The sequence below is a fragment of the Arabidopsis thaliana genome, chromosome 5, assembly GCF_000001735.4.
Source record: "Arabidopsis thaliana chromosome 5, partial sequence".
In the NCBI taxonomy this organism is placed as follows: domain Eukaryota; kingdom Viridiplantae; phylum Streptophyta; class Magnoliopsida; order Brassicales; family Brassicaceae; genus Arabidopsis; species Arabidopsis thaliana.
Genome location: NC_003076.8, coordinates 12149753 through 12165238, shown reverse-complemented (window position 1 = coordinate 12165238; position 15486 = coordinate 12149753). Strand labels below are relative to the sequence as shown.

The following is a 15486-nucleotide window of genomic DNA, read 5'->3' as shown; positions in this document are numbered from 1 at the left end:
TGAGGAGAAATGAGAGAAGTGACTTCCTGAACTTCACTGATATTATGATCGAGTAAAAGAGGTGGACAGGAGCTCGGAGTGGTTGTGATCGAGTAAGTGAGGGAGAGAAACAAACGTGGAGACGTTGCGGGCTTGCGATCGAGTGAAAGAGGTAAGAGGAGGGTCTCGGGAGCTTGCGATCGAGTGAACTTGATGAGGATGGCTTGAGATCGTCTAAGTGAGATGCTTGAGGCGGTTGAGCTTCACGGGGTTGTGATCGAGTGAAAGAAGGCGAGGCGTCGGGAGCTTGCGATCTAGTGAAGTAAGCTTCCAAGGGTGGAGAGACTTGTGATCGAGTGAAGGCAGCTCTTAAAGAGATAGAAGCTTGCGATCGAGTATGAGAGAGAAGGAGATGTTGTTGTGAGGTGTGATTAACATTGGATGAGGAGCTTGGTATTTATAGGAAGAGGAGGAGGTAGATACGCCCCTTAGGTAGGTGAGGAGAGCTCTTCCCTTAGCAAAAACGTGATGAGAGGTGGGTGGTGAAGACTATTGATTTGTTGACATTTTTGTCATGGGGGACAAGGTGGGCTTCACCGGTTTTGTCATTGGAAAGTGATGGCCTGATTTCGCCCACTCCATGTACTCGATCACGCCTTGGACTTGAACGAGTCACTGCACGTTTTCGTTCCTTCGTTCAGCTCCGTTATCAAAAAATTTGAACTATTATTTCCCGGGAAATAAACCACTCGATCGCAAAGTTTGAAAACCGTCTTGACTTCGTGATCGTGTGACTCCACTATTCACCCTGTAAATCACTATTCACACTTTAAATCACTATTCACCCTGTAGTTGATTTTTGTCGCTTACTTTCCTGAGATTAAAACACCACCAAAGTGAGTTAAAAAACAATAAGAAAGTTAAAATTATATACAAAGATAGTCATGGGATTTCCTCCCAAGTGAGCTTGTTTAGAGTCTCTAGCTTGACTCCTCACACTTATTGGGCGTTGGGCGGCTCTTCCAGTGGAACAGAAGTTCCTTCTGGAATTGTTTGCTCTGCCATATATTTCTTTAGTCTTTGGCCGTTAACCGTGAAGTCGTCACTTTTTCCAGATAATGTGATAGCTCCATATGGTCTTACTGCAGTGACACTGAAGGGGCCAGACCACCTAGACTTGAGTTTTCAAGGAAAAAGCTTCAAGCGAGAATTGAATAGCAAGACTTGATCACCAACTTTAAAATCTTTTGAAGTTATTTTCTTGTCATGAAACGACTTTGTCCTTTCCTTGTAAATTTTAGAGCTCTCATATGCTTTTAGACGGAGCTCATCAAGGTCGTTCAGCTGTATCAATCTTTTCTCTTCAGCAGTCTTGATGTCGAAATTTAAAAGTTTCACTGCCCATATAGCTTTGTACTCCAGTTCAATAGGTAAGTGACAGGATTTACCATAAAGAAGATTGAACGGGGTTGTACCAATGGGGGTCTTGAAAGCTGTTCTGTATGCCCATAACGCATCGTCGAGCTTTACAGACCAATCTCTCCTGGTGATCCCGACAGTTTTCTCTAGAATTGATTTTATCTCCCTATTAGAGATTTCCACCTGGCCACTTGTTTGTGGATGGTAAGGAGTCGCTACCTTGTGTTTAACCCCATTCTTTCTCAGTAGACTCTCGAAAACTTTGTTGACAAAGTGCGTGCCTCCATCACTAATGACTATTCTAGGAACTCCAAATCTTGGGAAGATGATGCTCTTGAATAACTTCAGGACGACCCTAGCATCATTCGTAGGAGTGGCTATTGCTTCCACCCATTTTGACACATAGTCTACTGCAACCAATATATACTTATTCCATACGAGGACGGAAACGGACCCATGAAATCAATTCCCCATACATCGAAAATCTCAACCTCTAAAATCGGGTTCTGGGGCATCTCATTTCTTCTGCTGATGTTTCCCCTTCTCTGACGAGCGTCTTTGAACATGGTTGGCCACCAAAATCCTGCTTGTAGGATTTTAGATACTGTCTTGAACGTTGCGAAATGGCCGCCATAGCTAGAACGATGACAGTGCTGCAAGATACCGTCTATTTCATCTTCTGAGACACACCTCCTATAGATTTTATCTTTGCAGAGAGTGTAGAGGTATGGCTCATCCCAGTAGAAGCGATTTATGTCTTTGAAGAACTTCTTTCTTTCGTACCCTGACAGATTCGGAGGCTCTTCACCACATGCCAAGTAGTTGACATAATCAGCGTACCACGGAAGTTTCTCCTCTACTGCGAGCATCTCATCCCAAAACTGGCTGCTTTTGAATTTTTTGTTCACTTCCCGGATGGCCATAAGCTGTTCCTCAGGCATGGTGTCGTCAATAGGGACTGCATCTTCAATTCTCATTCGCGATAAGTGATTAGCTACACCATTTCCAATCCCCTTTTTATCCACTATCTCCATATAGAATTCTTGGAGCAGCAAAATCCATCTCAGCAACCTCGGCTTGGTATCTTTCTTTGCATAGATGTGCCTTAGAGGAGCATGATCACTGTAAACTGTCACTTTAGAGCCTACCAGGTAGCTCCTAAACTTTACGAATGCAAAGACCACGGCCAATAGTTATTTCTCCGTAGTGGCATACCTTACATGTGCATCATCCATCGTTCTGCTAGCGTAGTAGATGACGTGCAACTTCTTATCAATCTTTTGTCCTAGAACCGCTCCCACAGCGTAATCCGAAGCATCACACATGATTTCAAAAGGGTGATCCCAAATAGGTGCTTGGACTATTGGGGCATAGATCAGTGCTTCTTTGATCGATTTGAAAGCAACCAGACATTCTTCATCAAACGTGAACTCAGCCTCTTTGCACAGCAGCCTGGTGAGTGGCCTAGCCAACTTAGAGAAATCCTTGATGAATCTCCTGTAGAACCCAGCATGTCCGAGAAAACTTCTGATGTCTTTCACAGTTTTTGGTGGTTGCAACTGCACCATGACATCAACTTTTGCCCAATCAACTTCTATCCCATTTTCTGATATTTTGTGCCCCAAGACGATTCCTTCTCTGACCATGAAGTGACATTTTTCCCAGTTCAGTACCAGGTTTGTCTCTTCGCATCTCTTGAGTACCCTGCACAGATTAAGCAAACAGGAGGAGAAAGAAGAGCTATACACAGAAAAATCATCCATGAATACCTCGACCATCTCCTCTATCAAATCAGACAAAATAGAAGTCATGCAGCGCTGAAAAGTGGCGGGTGCATTACAAAGCCCAAAAGGCATTCGTTTATAAGCAAAAGTCCCATAGGGACACGTGAATGTAGTTTTCTCTTGGTCGTTTGGGTGGATAGGGATTTGAAAAAATCCGCTATAGCCATCTAGAAAACAGTAATAGGGGTGATTGGCTAATCTTTCTAGCATTTGGTCAATGAAAGGTAAGGGGAAGTGATCTTTCCTAGTGGCTGCATTAAGCTTCCTATAGTCAATACACATCCTATGTCCTGTTATGGTCCTAGTGGGTATCAGTTCATCTTTTGAATTTTTAATAACTGTCATACCTCCCTTTTTAGGAACACAATGAACTGCAGATACCCAAGTGCTATCAGATATTGGATAGATTACACCCGCATCTAATAGTTTAAGTATCTCCTTTTTTACTACTTCTTTCAAGTTTGGATTTAATCTCCTCTGAGGTTCAATGCTAGAATAGGATTCATTTTCTAGATGGATTCTATGAGTGCACAAAGTGGGTGAAATCCCCTTGATGTCATCTAGTGAATAACCTATGGCTTTCCTATACTTTTTCAATTCAATTACAAGCAAATTTACTTGTTCAGTATCTAGTTCATCATTCACTATCACAGGATAGGTGGAATTGATTCCAAGAAAAACATACCTTAGCCCTTTCGGAAGCGGTTTCAGGTCAACCTTGGGTGCCTTGAGCTCGGACCAATCGTCAGGTGGTGATTCAGCGTCGGAGATGGAATCGTGATCGAGTGAAGCGATCAAGTGATGTAGCTCGCCTTGGGATCGAGTGAGGTGATCGAGTGGGTCATTGGTGCGATCGAGTGGTCTCAACTCCTCAAAGTCTTCTGAGTCATCGACTTCCCTGCTCATATCCATCAGCTTCTGGTATCCCAAAGTTTCCACATGTAAGTCTTTTTCTCTACTGTCTTTGGTCAGGGCACTCTGTAAGTGGTCCTCCTCTGCTAGTTCTTCTAAAAGCTCGTCAGCTAGCAATTTCGTCTCTTCTATCCAGAAAACTTTATCCTCTATTGTGGGCTTTTTTATCATGTTGGTGATGTCGACAGTCATCCGAAGATCTTTCCCGAGGTTGAGGTCGATCTTTCCTTTCTTGACATCGATGATGGCTCCTGCTATAGCTAAAAATCATCTTCCCAAAATCAATGGGTCTTTCGGCTCTTCCTCCATATCCAGCATCACAAAGTCGGTAGGTACTTCTATAGAACCTATCTTGACAGGTAAGTCTTCCAACAGGCCATGAGGTATCCTGATGGATCTGCCCGCCAGAATTAGCGAAATGTTGCAAGTTTTATATTTATCAAAACCAAGTTTCTTGGCAACTGAGAGAGGCATCAGACTGACCGAAGCACCTAGATCGCATAAGCATCTTGGGAATGTTAGAGGGCCTAGTGAGCATGGTAGAGTGAATGAGCCTGGATCTCCCAATTTCCTAGGTATGACCTTCTGTTGGATAATTGCACTGCACTCATGACTTAATATCACCATTCCTTGGACTTCTTTGATCCTTTCTGTGATCAGGTCTTTCCCGTACTTGTGAGAGTCAGGTATCAGCGCGAAATAATCTACCAAGGACATAATGACATTGATAGTAGGTTTTTACTCAATTAATCCTAAAACACTATCCTGTCGTTGTAGTATCTTAGGTGTCAATCAAAATGGGTGTGATGCAGACATATGAGATATGATCAGAAGTTGCTAAGTCAAGCCAGGCAGAACTTGGTTGGTTTTCTAACAGTCCTAGTGTTGATGTAGAAAACAGTAAAAATGAAAGAAATGACTGATATACTCGATCGCAGGGTCGACTGCCAGAAGGGACCCTGTGATCGAGTACAACAGGATGACAGAGAGTGAAAATGCAGAAATGGACCAGTTTACTCTATCACGCAGTCCCACTGTTAGTAGACTGGTGTGATCTAGTAGAACGGTTGAAAATAGAAAAATACTAAAATTCAATAGAAACCGAATGAAGCAGGTAAGTAAACAGAGAAATCAATTGGATGAGAAATTCCTAAGGATGGGGTAATCGAATAGTGTGGTCTCCCTAATCAATTCAGTTGGTTAACAAATCTCAATTAAGCTATCTCTAGAAAACAGGTTCAACAACAGATTAATTCACTACCGTGATAGAAACCCTCAAGCATAGCTAGACACTAACCTAATTCCCATTAGCGATCTCTAACTAAGCAGGCAATAATAACCAACTGTTAAAGCCAATAACCGCTCTAAACGGCCAATCCCTTGGGAAAGAGACGATTATCACTAGAATTAGTAGATCCAACGTTCCATTAAACGCCTTCTGGGCGCTGGAACGTCTGGGATCGGATTCCAGTTGATGAGAAAGGAATAAGCAGTAAACACAACTAATCTAGAAGGGATTCAATAAATCTACACTTAACCAACAGATTCGACCAGGGGTTCCACAACTATTCTATCCCATCCTCAGAAATCCTAATCACTACTCAGACAACATGCTTAAAGACAATATCATAGAAACGAAAGATGACCAAGCAATGAAAGCAAAATCAAAATACAAAGTTGCAGGAATGAAAAGCGGCTGCTGAATAATAGTGCGAAATTCGTTTCTACAAAGTGCATGTCTCAGGGCGAAACCCTTAGAGACTTATTTATACAAAAATAAAAAGCGGGCTTCGAGCCCACTTAACGGCCCATGGACGGCGTGATCAAGAGTGTCGCCTCAAAGTGGGCTTCCTGATGGGCTTCGAATGGGTTTCGAATGGGCTTCGAATGGGCCTTCTCTTCTCTTCTCTTTCTGATGCTCAGGTTGTCTGGTTGAGTGCGGATTGATCAGAGGGTTGAGGTGGTGGTCGAGTAGGTTGGTTGACAGAATGATCTGGGCTGCTTCTTGGCCTCTGTGATCGAGTAAGTGTGTCAACTGTCAGGATGTACTGGTTCTTCTCCTCTGCGATCGAGTATAACTGGTGGACTGGCAAAGTGGACTGCCTGGTCGCCTCTGCGATAGAGTAGAATTGCAGAATGGACTGCCTCCTCCCCTCTGTGGTCGAGTATATCTGGCAGAATGGACTGCCTAGTCTCCTCTGTGATCGAGTATAAGTGTCTGGATGGACTACTGAGCTGACTGCTTCCCTCTCTGCTACTGGTGATCGAGTATGTTTGGTGGAAGTGTGACTTTCTGTTCTGTTTTCCCTCTTTCTGAGCACCAATAGCTCCAAAACACCTGAAACAACTCCAGAATAAAGAATGTATGTAAGACTAGTCTTAGACTCGACTAAAGATGCAAAATGTACGAAAATGATGGTGAATGCTATGAAAGATAGATGAAACTAGACTCAAAATAGTGATAAAAGGATGTGTAAAACATGCAAATTATAGACATATCAACTCCCCCAAACTTAGTCTTTGCTTGCCCTCAAGCAAACAAGTAGACATAAGCTGAAGGAGAGGTTTGAAGATGGGGACTCAGAACCAAAGCATCAGATAAATCAGATAGAATCAATGTCCAAGTTGGCAGTTCTAGGATGCGATATTATCGAACTCTACTCAAAAACGTTAGCCATGCCTTATTATAGTTCAATCCCACTCTTATACTCGACCTACACGTGCTTTCAAATCTACCAATCCCTTTAACATTCATTAGTTTAGGAACGTGAATCAAGCTATGCATCATCAATGAACTCATTTGGCTAAGGTGAAGGTCAGGAGACAAAGATGGTCCCTTTCTGGTGGTTCAAGTTTAGTAACAGGAGACTCTCAAAAGAAATGGACTGAGCTTTAGGAGAATGCTAAAGGTAAGAGCCAACCTATGCATACAAGAATAGTATCCCATCTACCCAAAAACATACACAGTGTATACACCAGCAGATGGTACTACCCTCAAGCCCAGAATATGATCCTAGTTCTACCCTTTGCACTCAAGGTATTTTTTTTCTCATTCTTATCTTGGATCAAACCACTCTTTCTTTTCGTTGACTCTTATTCTAAGGAGAAGTTTCTTTTACTTTGATGGATCTAGTGGACTTTTGGTTTTCTTTGACAACTATGGCTCATGTTATCTTCTTGTGATCAAGACTTTTCTAGACTTTTTTTTTCTTTTGTTGTGAGCCTATATTTTTTTTTTAGTTCCCCAAAATCCATTACTAGACTAACTTGTTTCTCAACTTCCTTCTCCTAAGAACATCAACATTTCCTTTCTCTCTTATTTTTCTCCACTTCAAGAATAGACACCCACCTAGTCCTATCTAGCCTAGAAAACGTGGACTAGAACTACATGAGACACTACTCTTGTCGGCTCAAACCTAACACTTTCTTCCAAGCTCAATCCTGAAACAGGCCTCACAATCACACAAGATATATAACAGGGCTCAAAAGAAAGGTTTGGTTAAGGGCAAGGGAAACTACTTCAATGATGGAAGCAGCTACTTGGGTTAGCATGGGTGTTGAAAAGTTTAAAGAAAACCCAAGTATGTATATGGTATCCATGAGTTCAAATTCGATGCTAAGACATGATAATTGCAAGTCAGATTCAGGTTCAAATTGATAGGAAATGGTATCAGATAATAACAGTGTGATCGAGTAGAGCATTCAAGACATGGTGCTGTTTTACTTCAATTTCATTGACTACGCATCAGACAACTAGCAACGATGAACAAAAATGCTTACAAGGCTATCTCATCATAATCCCCAATGCATATGCGACAATCTTATATGAAACATCCTAGACTCAATCCTAAATGTGATGCAACTATCTGAACACTCTATTTTTGTGGAATACATTTTCAGAAACTTTTTCAATTTTTTTTTTTTTTCTATGTCTTAGATGAAGTTAAGACTCAAATGATGCAAATAAGACTCACTAGCAAACATGTTAAATACTTCTTGAATCCTTCCCCAAACTTAAACTACACAGTCCCTTGTGTAGTAGAAGTCTAAAGAAGAGTTCAAGAGACACTAAAAGAAAACAAAAACAAAAAATGGTATATACAATGATGGTTGTATGTGGTACCTCAGTTGAAGACGCTGGAGACGTAGTCGTCCATCTCCTCTCTAGTGTAATCCCATGGAATACTAGGACCTTGTTGTTGTTCCTCCTCCTCTGGTGCGGGATACTCGATTGCAGTGTTCCAGGTTCAATCAAAATTTTCTAATTTTTGGACTCCACTTGACTGATATACTCGATCTCCACCTTTGAGATAGAGTAGAATTTTGAATTTTTACTCTATCTCCACCTCGTTCCTCTGTTCCTGAGAACCACAAACACAACCAAAACAAATCAAAAGTAACAAGAAAAGAAAAATTTATTTACAAAAAATAGTCATGGGACTTTCTCTCAAGTGAGCTTATTTTAAGTCTCTAGCTTGACTCCTCACACTCATTAGGCTTAAGGAGGGTGATATAGAGGAATTGAAATCTCCTCTTCTTCCTCAATGGATACAGCAATGTACTCAACATGCTCTCTTGACAGGTCTGTAGTTGAGTACTCAATATCCCTTTTCTTGTAAGTTTCCTTTTGATCATCTCGATAGTCGTCTTCTCCTTGAGTTCTCACCGTGTGTGTTAACTCTCTTATAGCTTTGTCCTGCCATATAGACTTCTCCTTGAGTACTAACCAATCATTTGATTGCAAAATGCGTGACTGGAGCTATTTGGTGGAACATGACTTCTCTGGACAAGTTGAAAGGTTACTCGAGTTGACGGTCGAGCATAGTGGTCGAGTATGAGTTGAGATTTCCTTGTTTGATGCCCTAACCTCTGTTTTCGATCCAAAGAACTCTGTTCCTACTACTGCCTTGTGTGAGTCTAATGATTTATCATAGCTCAAAGTCTCACTAGGGAGATGTCTAGCTTCACCAATCCTAGTCAAAGCAGTTTCAACCTGATCTTTAAAAGCAGGCTCTTCTAATAGTTCCTTAGCTAGCTGACCCTTTTCATCAACTAAGAAGGTATGGCCGTCTATTGTTGGTTTCTTCATATCATCTCTGATGTCAAACTTCATTTTAAGATCATTTCCCAAATTAAGATCTATCTTTCCCTGCTTAACATCGATGACTGCTCCAACTGTGGCCAAGAAGGGTCTTCCCAAGATCAGAGGATCTTTAGGTTTTTCATCAATCTCGAGCACAATAAAGTCTGTAGGCACTTCTACTCCATTAATCTTGATAGGCAGATCTTCGAGCATGCCATAGGGTTTTCTTAAGGTCCTATCAGCAAGGATCAAGGATAGGTCGCATGGCTTATATTGGACGAATCCCAGCTTCCTTGCGATGGTGAGTGGCATTAAGCTGACTGAGGTCCCTAAATCACATAGACAATTGTTGAAAGTTAATTGTCTAATAGAGCATGGTAGAGATAAAGATCCCGGATCTTCCAACTTTTCTTGAACAATCTTCTTTTGGGTGATTTCAATACACTCTTGAATTGACGCCACCGTTCCTTGAACTTCTTTGATCCTCTATGTGACCATATCCTTCACATACTTGTGTGAGTCCGGTATTAGCGCAAGACAGTCTACTAGAGGCATTGTGATTTCAAGGTCCTTCAATTGTTTTTCCAAGTGAGCTTCATACTTCTTTATCAGTTGCTTTTTGAATCTCCCTGGAAATGGTAGTGGAGGCTTGTAGGGTGGAGGAACAAAGACTTTATACTTGGTTTTAGTAGCGGCATGCTTTTTAAGAGAAGGAGGTACTACTTGAGCTTGGAATCGATTTCTGCAATCGAGTATGGGCTCTTCTATTGCTATTTCAGCTGGAACTTCATTCTGATCGAAAATCTCCCCTTTTTGAACTTCACTGTCCCTAGTGATAGAGGTAGAGGCATGTCGAGTTGGCAGCTCTCGATCATGGCAGATAGTCATGGCGTGAGCGGTGGCATACTTCTTAGGGTTCTGAACTGCTTTCCCTAGAAGCTGGCCTAGGTTGTTGGTAACAGATGGTGAAGTGGGGATGCCTTCAAGATATCGTATCCTGGTGCTCAAGGATTCGTACTTGCTGTTAAGTTCGATGAAGTGTCGGTCAACTTTGTTGTGTAATTCACCAAACTTCTTAACGATTTCCATTGCTCCTATGGCTTGGCCTTGAATTATCTGCTGCAGCATGGTCTTCATGTCTGAATCCGGAGTTGGTGAAGGTTGTTGGTTTTGCTGCTGTGTGAACCCAGGTGGTGGAAGTTGCTGCTGGTAGGTGCCCTGATACTGCTGGTTAGGAACATACCCTTGACCTTGGTTGTATGGAACAAAGGGCTTGGGTTGATTCTACAGCTTTGAAGGGTAGACCTGGTCTTGTGGGTTTGCAACATTGGTACTTCTGTAAAACAGATTGGGATGATTCTGCTTGTAGTTGTTGAAACCTTTGTTGTAACCTCCTTGGTTTTGCACATAACTGACTTCTTCAGACTGCAGAGTCTCCCCATCCTGAACTTGGAATGTCTCATCGTCACCCACAAAATGAACGTGCTTCTGTTGCACAAGGAGTAACTTGTCCAGCTTGTCATTCAAAGCTTTCATATCCCTGCGGTGCTTCTCATCAGAATCAGAGTTGGTGAGGATGCTTCTATCGTACTCTTCATTGTAGTTGCCATCCGACTGTGCCAAATTCTCTACCAGTTCCCATCCTTCTTCAACGTCCTTGTTGAGGAAGTTCCCGTTGGAAGCGGTATCAAGAAGCATCCTGGTCTTGGGAAAGACACCTCTGTAGAGAGTGCTGAGAAGTGAAGCTTTTTTGAACCCGTGATGAGGGCATTTGGTCTGATAGCCTTTGAAGCGCTCCCATGCTTCACAGAAGGTTTCAGTATTCTGCTGTGTGAATCCGGATATCTCATTCCAGAGTCTGGCGGTTCTGAAGTTGGGGAAAAATTTAGCCAGGAATGCTTTCTTGCAGTCGTCCCAGGTTGTGACTGATCCCTAGGGTAGCGTCTTCTTCCAGAGATGGGCTTTGTCTCCAAGTGAAAACGGGAACAGGCGAAGCTTGAAACCATCTTCACTAACTCCATTAATTTTTGTTAGGCCACAGAGCCTTTCAAACTCGTACAGGTGATCGAGTGGGTCTTCCATTGGCATGCCGTGAAATTTGTTCCCCTGAACCATAGCAATGAGACCGCTCTTGATCTCAAAATTATTGTTCTGAACCGGCGGAGGGACAATGCCATGACGCAAGTTATGGTTGTGTGGGAAATCACCAACGCCAATGTTGTTGGGCAATTCTTGCTCATCTACAACGTCAGCCATCGTGTGTGTATGTGTCTGTTCTCTTAGAGAGAGCGCGATGCGGTCGATGTTGTCGTTGAAGAGGAGGTTCTGATGTCTTTGTGACCGTGTTTGCATACAACCGGTATCAACACAGCTTGAACAGACCAATCAGAGAACTGGTCCAGGGAAGCTTGTGAATGTGAGTACTTGAAACACACAAACAGAGAAAAAGACACAGAGTCAGTAACCTTGTAACAAAGAACTTGATCTTAACGTTTCCAAAAATCTCAAATATAGCAAAAAAACATCCAATTGGAAACGGCGCCAAATTGATAGTAGGTTTTTTTTGCTCAATTATCCTAAAACACTATCCTGTGGTTGTAGTATTTTAGGTGTCAATCTAAATGGGTGTGATATAGACAGATGAGATATGATCAGAAGTCGCTAAGTCAAGCCACGCAGAATTTGGTTGGTTTTCTAACAGTCCCAGTGTTGATGCAGAAAACATTAAAAAATGACAGAAATGACTGATATACTCGATCGCAGGGTCGACTACCAGAAGGGACCCTGTGATCGAGTACAACAGGATGACAGAGAGTGAAAATGCAGAAATGGACCAGTTTACTCTATCACGCAGTCCCACTGTTAGTAGGCTGGTGTGATCGAGTAAAACGGTTGAAAACAGAAAAATACTAAAATTCAATAGCAACTAAATGAAGCAGGAAAGTAAACAGAGAAATCAATTGGATGAGAAATTCCTAAAGATGGGGTAATCGAATAGTGTGGTCTCCCTAATCAATTCAGTTGGTTAACAAATCTCAATTAAACTATCCCTAGACAACAGGTTCAACAACAGATTAATTCACTCCCGTTATAGAAACCCTCAAGCATAGCTAGACACTAACCTAATTCCCTTTAGCGATCTCTAACTAAGCAGGCAATAAGAACCAACTGTTAAAGCCAATAACCGCTCTAAACGGCCAATCCCTTGGGATAGAAACGATTATCACTAGAATTAGTAGATCCAACGTTCCATTAAACGCCTTCTGGGCGCTGGAACGTCTGGGATCGGATTCCAGTTGATCAGAAAGGAATAAGCAGTAAACACAACTAATCCAGAAGGGATTCAATAAATTTACACTTAACCAACAGATTCGACCAGGGGTTCCACAACTACTCTATCCCATCCTCAGAAATCCTAATCACTACTCAAACAACATGCTTAAAGACAATAACATAGAAACGAAAGATGACCAAGCAATGAAAGCAAAAGAAAAATCGAAATACAAAGTTGGAGGAATGAAAAGCGGCTGCTGAATAATAATGCAAAATTCGTGTCTAAAAAGTGCATGTCTTAGGGCGAAACCCTTAGAGACTTATTTATACAAAAATAAGAAAGCGGGCTTCGAGCCCACTTAACGGCCCATGGACGGCGTGATCAAGAGTGTCGGCTCAAAGTGGGCTTCCTGATGGGCTTCGAATGGGTTTCGAATGGACTTTGAATGGGCCTTCTCTTCTGTTCTCTTTCTGATGCTCAGGTTGTCTGGTTGAGTGCGGATTGATTAGAGGGTCGAGGTGGTGGTCGAGTAGGTTGGTTGACAGAATGATCTGGGCTGCTTCTTGGCCTCTGTGATCGAGTAAGTGTGTCAACTGTCAGGATGTACTGGTTCTTCTCCTCTGCGATCGAGTATAACTGGTGGACTGGCAAAGTGGACTGCCTGGTTGCCTCTGCGATAGAGTAGAATTGTAGAATGGACTGCCTCCTCTCCTCTGTGGTCGAGTATATCTGGCAGAATGGACTGCCTGGTCTCCTCTGATGGAGAAGTGTCTGGATGGACTGCTGAGCTGACTGCTTCCCTCTTTGCTACTGGTGATCGAGTATGTTTGGTGGAAGTGTGACTTTCTGTTCTGTTTTCCCTCTTTCTGAGTACCAATACCTCCAAAACACCTGAAACAACTCCAGAATGCAGAATGTATGCAAGACTAGGCCTAGACTCGACTAAAGATGCAAAATGTACGAAAATGATGGTGAATGCTATGAAAGATGGATGAAACTAGACTCAAAATGGTGATAAAAAGATGTGTAAAACATGCAAATTATAGACATATCAGACATCAAGATCCTTTATCTGTTTTTCCAAAAGAGCACGGTATTTCGCAATAAGAACCTTTTTGAAACGACCAGGGAATGGAAGCGGTGGTTTGTAGGGCGGTGGTACGAAGACTGCGTCTTTGGTTTTTGCAGCTACTGGCTTTTCAACAGAGGGAGTAGCTGGTGGGTGTTGTGGTTGAGTGGGTTTTTCGATTGTTTTGTCAGCCAAAACATCATCTTGATAAAAATCCTCCCCCTCTGGAACCACACTGTCCTCAGTGTTGGGGTTTGGCTCTCCTCTTGGTGGTAACTCTCGTCCGCTTCTAAGAGTGATTGCGTGGCATACTCCTTTGAACTATGTATTGGTTTCCATGGGATGTGTCCTGGTGTGATTGATGTAGAAGCGGTTGTGCCTTCTATATATTGTACCCTTTTGTTCAATGATTCCATCCCTCTACCCATTTCAACGAACTTTTTGTCAATTTTGCTGTTTCAGTCAACCATCTTCTTAGCGGCTTCCATTACCCCCGCGGCTTGGCCTTGCATGATCTGCTGGAGCATAATCTTGATGTCTGATTCCGAAAGTGCTGGTGTTGGATATTGATGTTGATACCCTCTGTGGAACTGCTGCGTAGGTGATAAGTGTGTATTTTGCATGTTTTGAGCATCCATTTGTCATCATTTTAGCATCATATCATCACTGTTTTATACCATTTCACATCATTTGTCATCACTTTGCATGTTTAGGATAGTTTTGCATGCATGTTGCATATTTGCGTTGATTTTAGGTGATTTGGAGCTGTTGACGAGCTATCTGGAAGAAGCGGACCTGATCATGACAAACCACTCGACCAAGAGGTCGAGTAGGAGCTTCAAGATCTCAAGAGACCACTCGACCCCCAGGTTGAGCAGAGGACATTGATATGTCTATAATTTGCATGTTTTCAGTGTCCATTCATCATCGTTTTGAGTCCAGTTTCATTTCATTCATCACTGTTTTATATCATTTCTCATCATTCTTGCATACTTTGCATGATTAGGATAGCTTTGCATACATAATGCATTTCTGAGTTGTTTTCAGGTGATTTGGAGCTTTTTGCGAGCAAATTGGAAGAAACGAGCCAGAACCAGAAGACATACTCGACCCCCAGGCCGAGTGACTTTGGAGCCATTCTTCCCACATACTCGACCCCTAGGTCGAGTGACTTTGGAGCCATTCTTCCCGTCCACTCGACCACCAGGTCGAGTAACCTCAGCTCAGGCCACTCGACGACATTACTCGACCCCCGGTCGAGTACCGCTTCGCCACACCACCTGACCACACTCGACCATTCACTCTACCACGTTACTCGACCCCCTGGTCGAGTATCATCACTCACCCCCATCACCATCACTCGACCGGACACTCGATCACGTCTTCACAGTCCACTCAAATCCGCACTCAACCAGACAAGCTGAGCACAAGGAAGAAAAGAAGAGAAGACAAAGTGTTTGGAAGCGGCCTGGACCTCCATCGGATCACGAAGCCCATCTCGGCCCATTATCACTCTATGGGCCGGGCGATTAGGTTATTGGCCCGTCTACTATCATTTTATTTCGTTTGGTATAAATAGATGTTTTAGGGTTCTGTCCTGAAACATCTAGTCGACATTGCGTTTTTGCTTCAGTTTTATTTTCAGTTTTACTCTGCTACGCCGCTTTTGCTTCTGCAACCTGTAGTTCGCGATTTTTCCAAGTTATTGAGATTCCGCGTTTGATTTCATTAGTCATCTTGTTTCTCTACTCTTTATCTCTTTACTTATGCAATATTATCGTTTATCTGTGTTTATATCTGTCAACATGTTGTCTCAGTAGTGACTTAGAATTCTTAGGGATGGGATAGAGTAGTTGTGGAATCCGTAGTCTGTAGAATGGTTAAGCTTTAGAATTGATTGAATCCCTTTAGGACTAGTTGCGTTTACTGCTTATTTCTTTCTGATCAACTGGAATTCGATCCCAAG

The 15486-nt window shown here is 42.5% G+C and overlaps 4 pseudogenes across 4 annotated transcripts; 1 reads left to right on the top strand and 3 right to left on the bottom strand.

The window, feature by feature from the left end:
• Positions 1 to 992: 992 nt before the first annotated feature.
• Positions 993 to 4811, bottom strand: AT5G32514 (annotated as a pseudogene; the record flags this gene model as incomplete). The annotated part of the gene is made up of 1 exon: positions 993 to 4811.
• A 3781-nt stretch (positions 4812 to 8592) lies between these two features.
• On the bottom strand, positions 8593 to 11529 carry AT5G32513 (annotated as a pseudogene; the record flags this gene model as incomplete). The annotated part of the gene is made up of 1 exon: positions 8593 to 11529.
• A 1981-nt stretch (positions 11530 to 13510) lies between these two features.
• AT5G32519 lies at positions 13511 to 14158 on the bottom strand (annotated as a pseudogene; the record flags this gene model as incomplete). Its single annotated transcript has 1 exon — positions 13511 to 14158.
• A 67-nt stretch (positions 14159 to 14225) lies between these two features.
• Positions 14226 to 15140, top strand: AT5G32517 (annotated as a pseudogene; the record flags this gene model as incomplete). Its single annotated transcript has 1 exon — positions 14226 to 15140.
• Between the last annotated feature and the right edge of the window lie 346 nt (positions 15141 to 15486).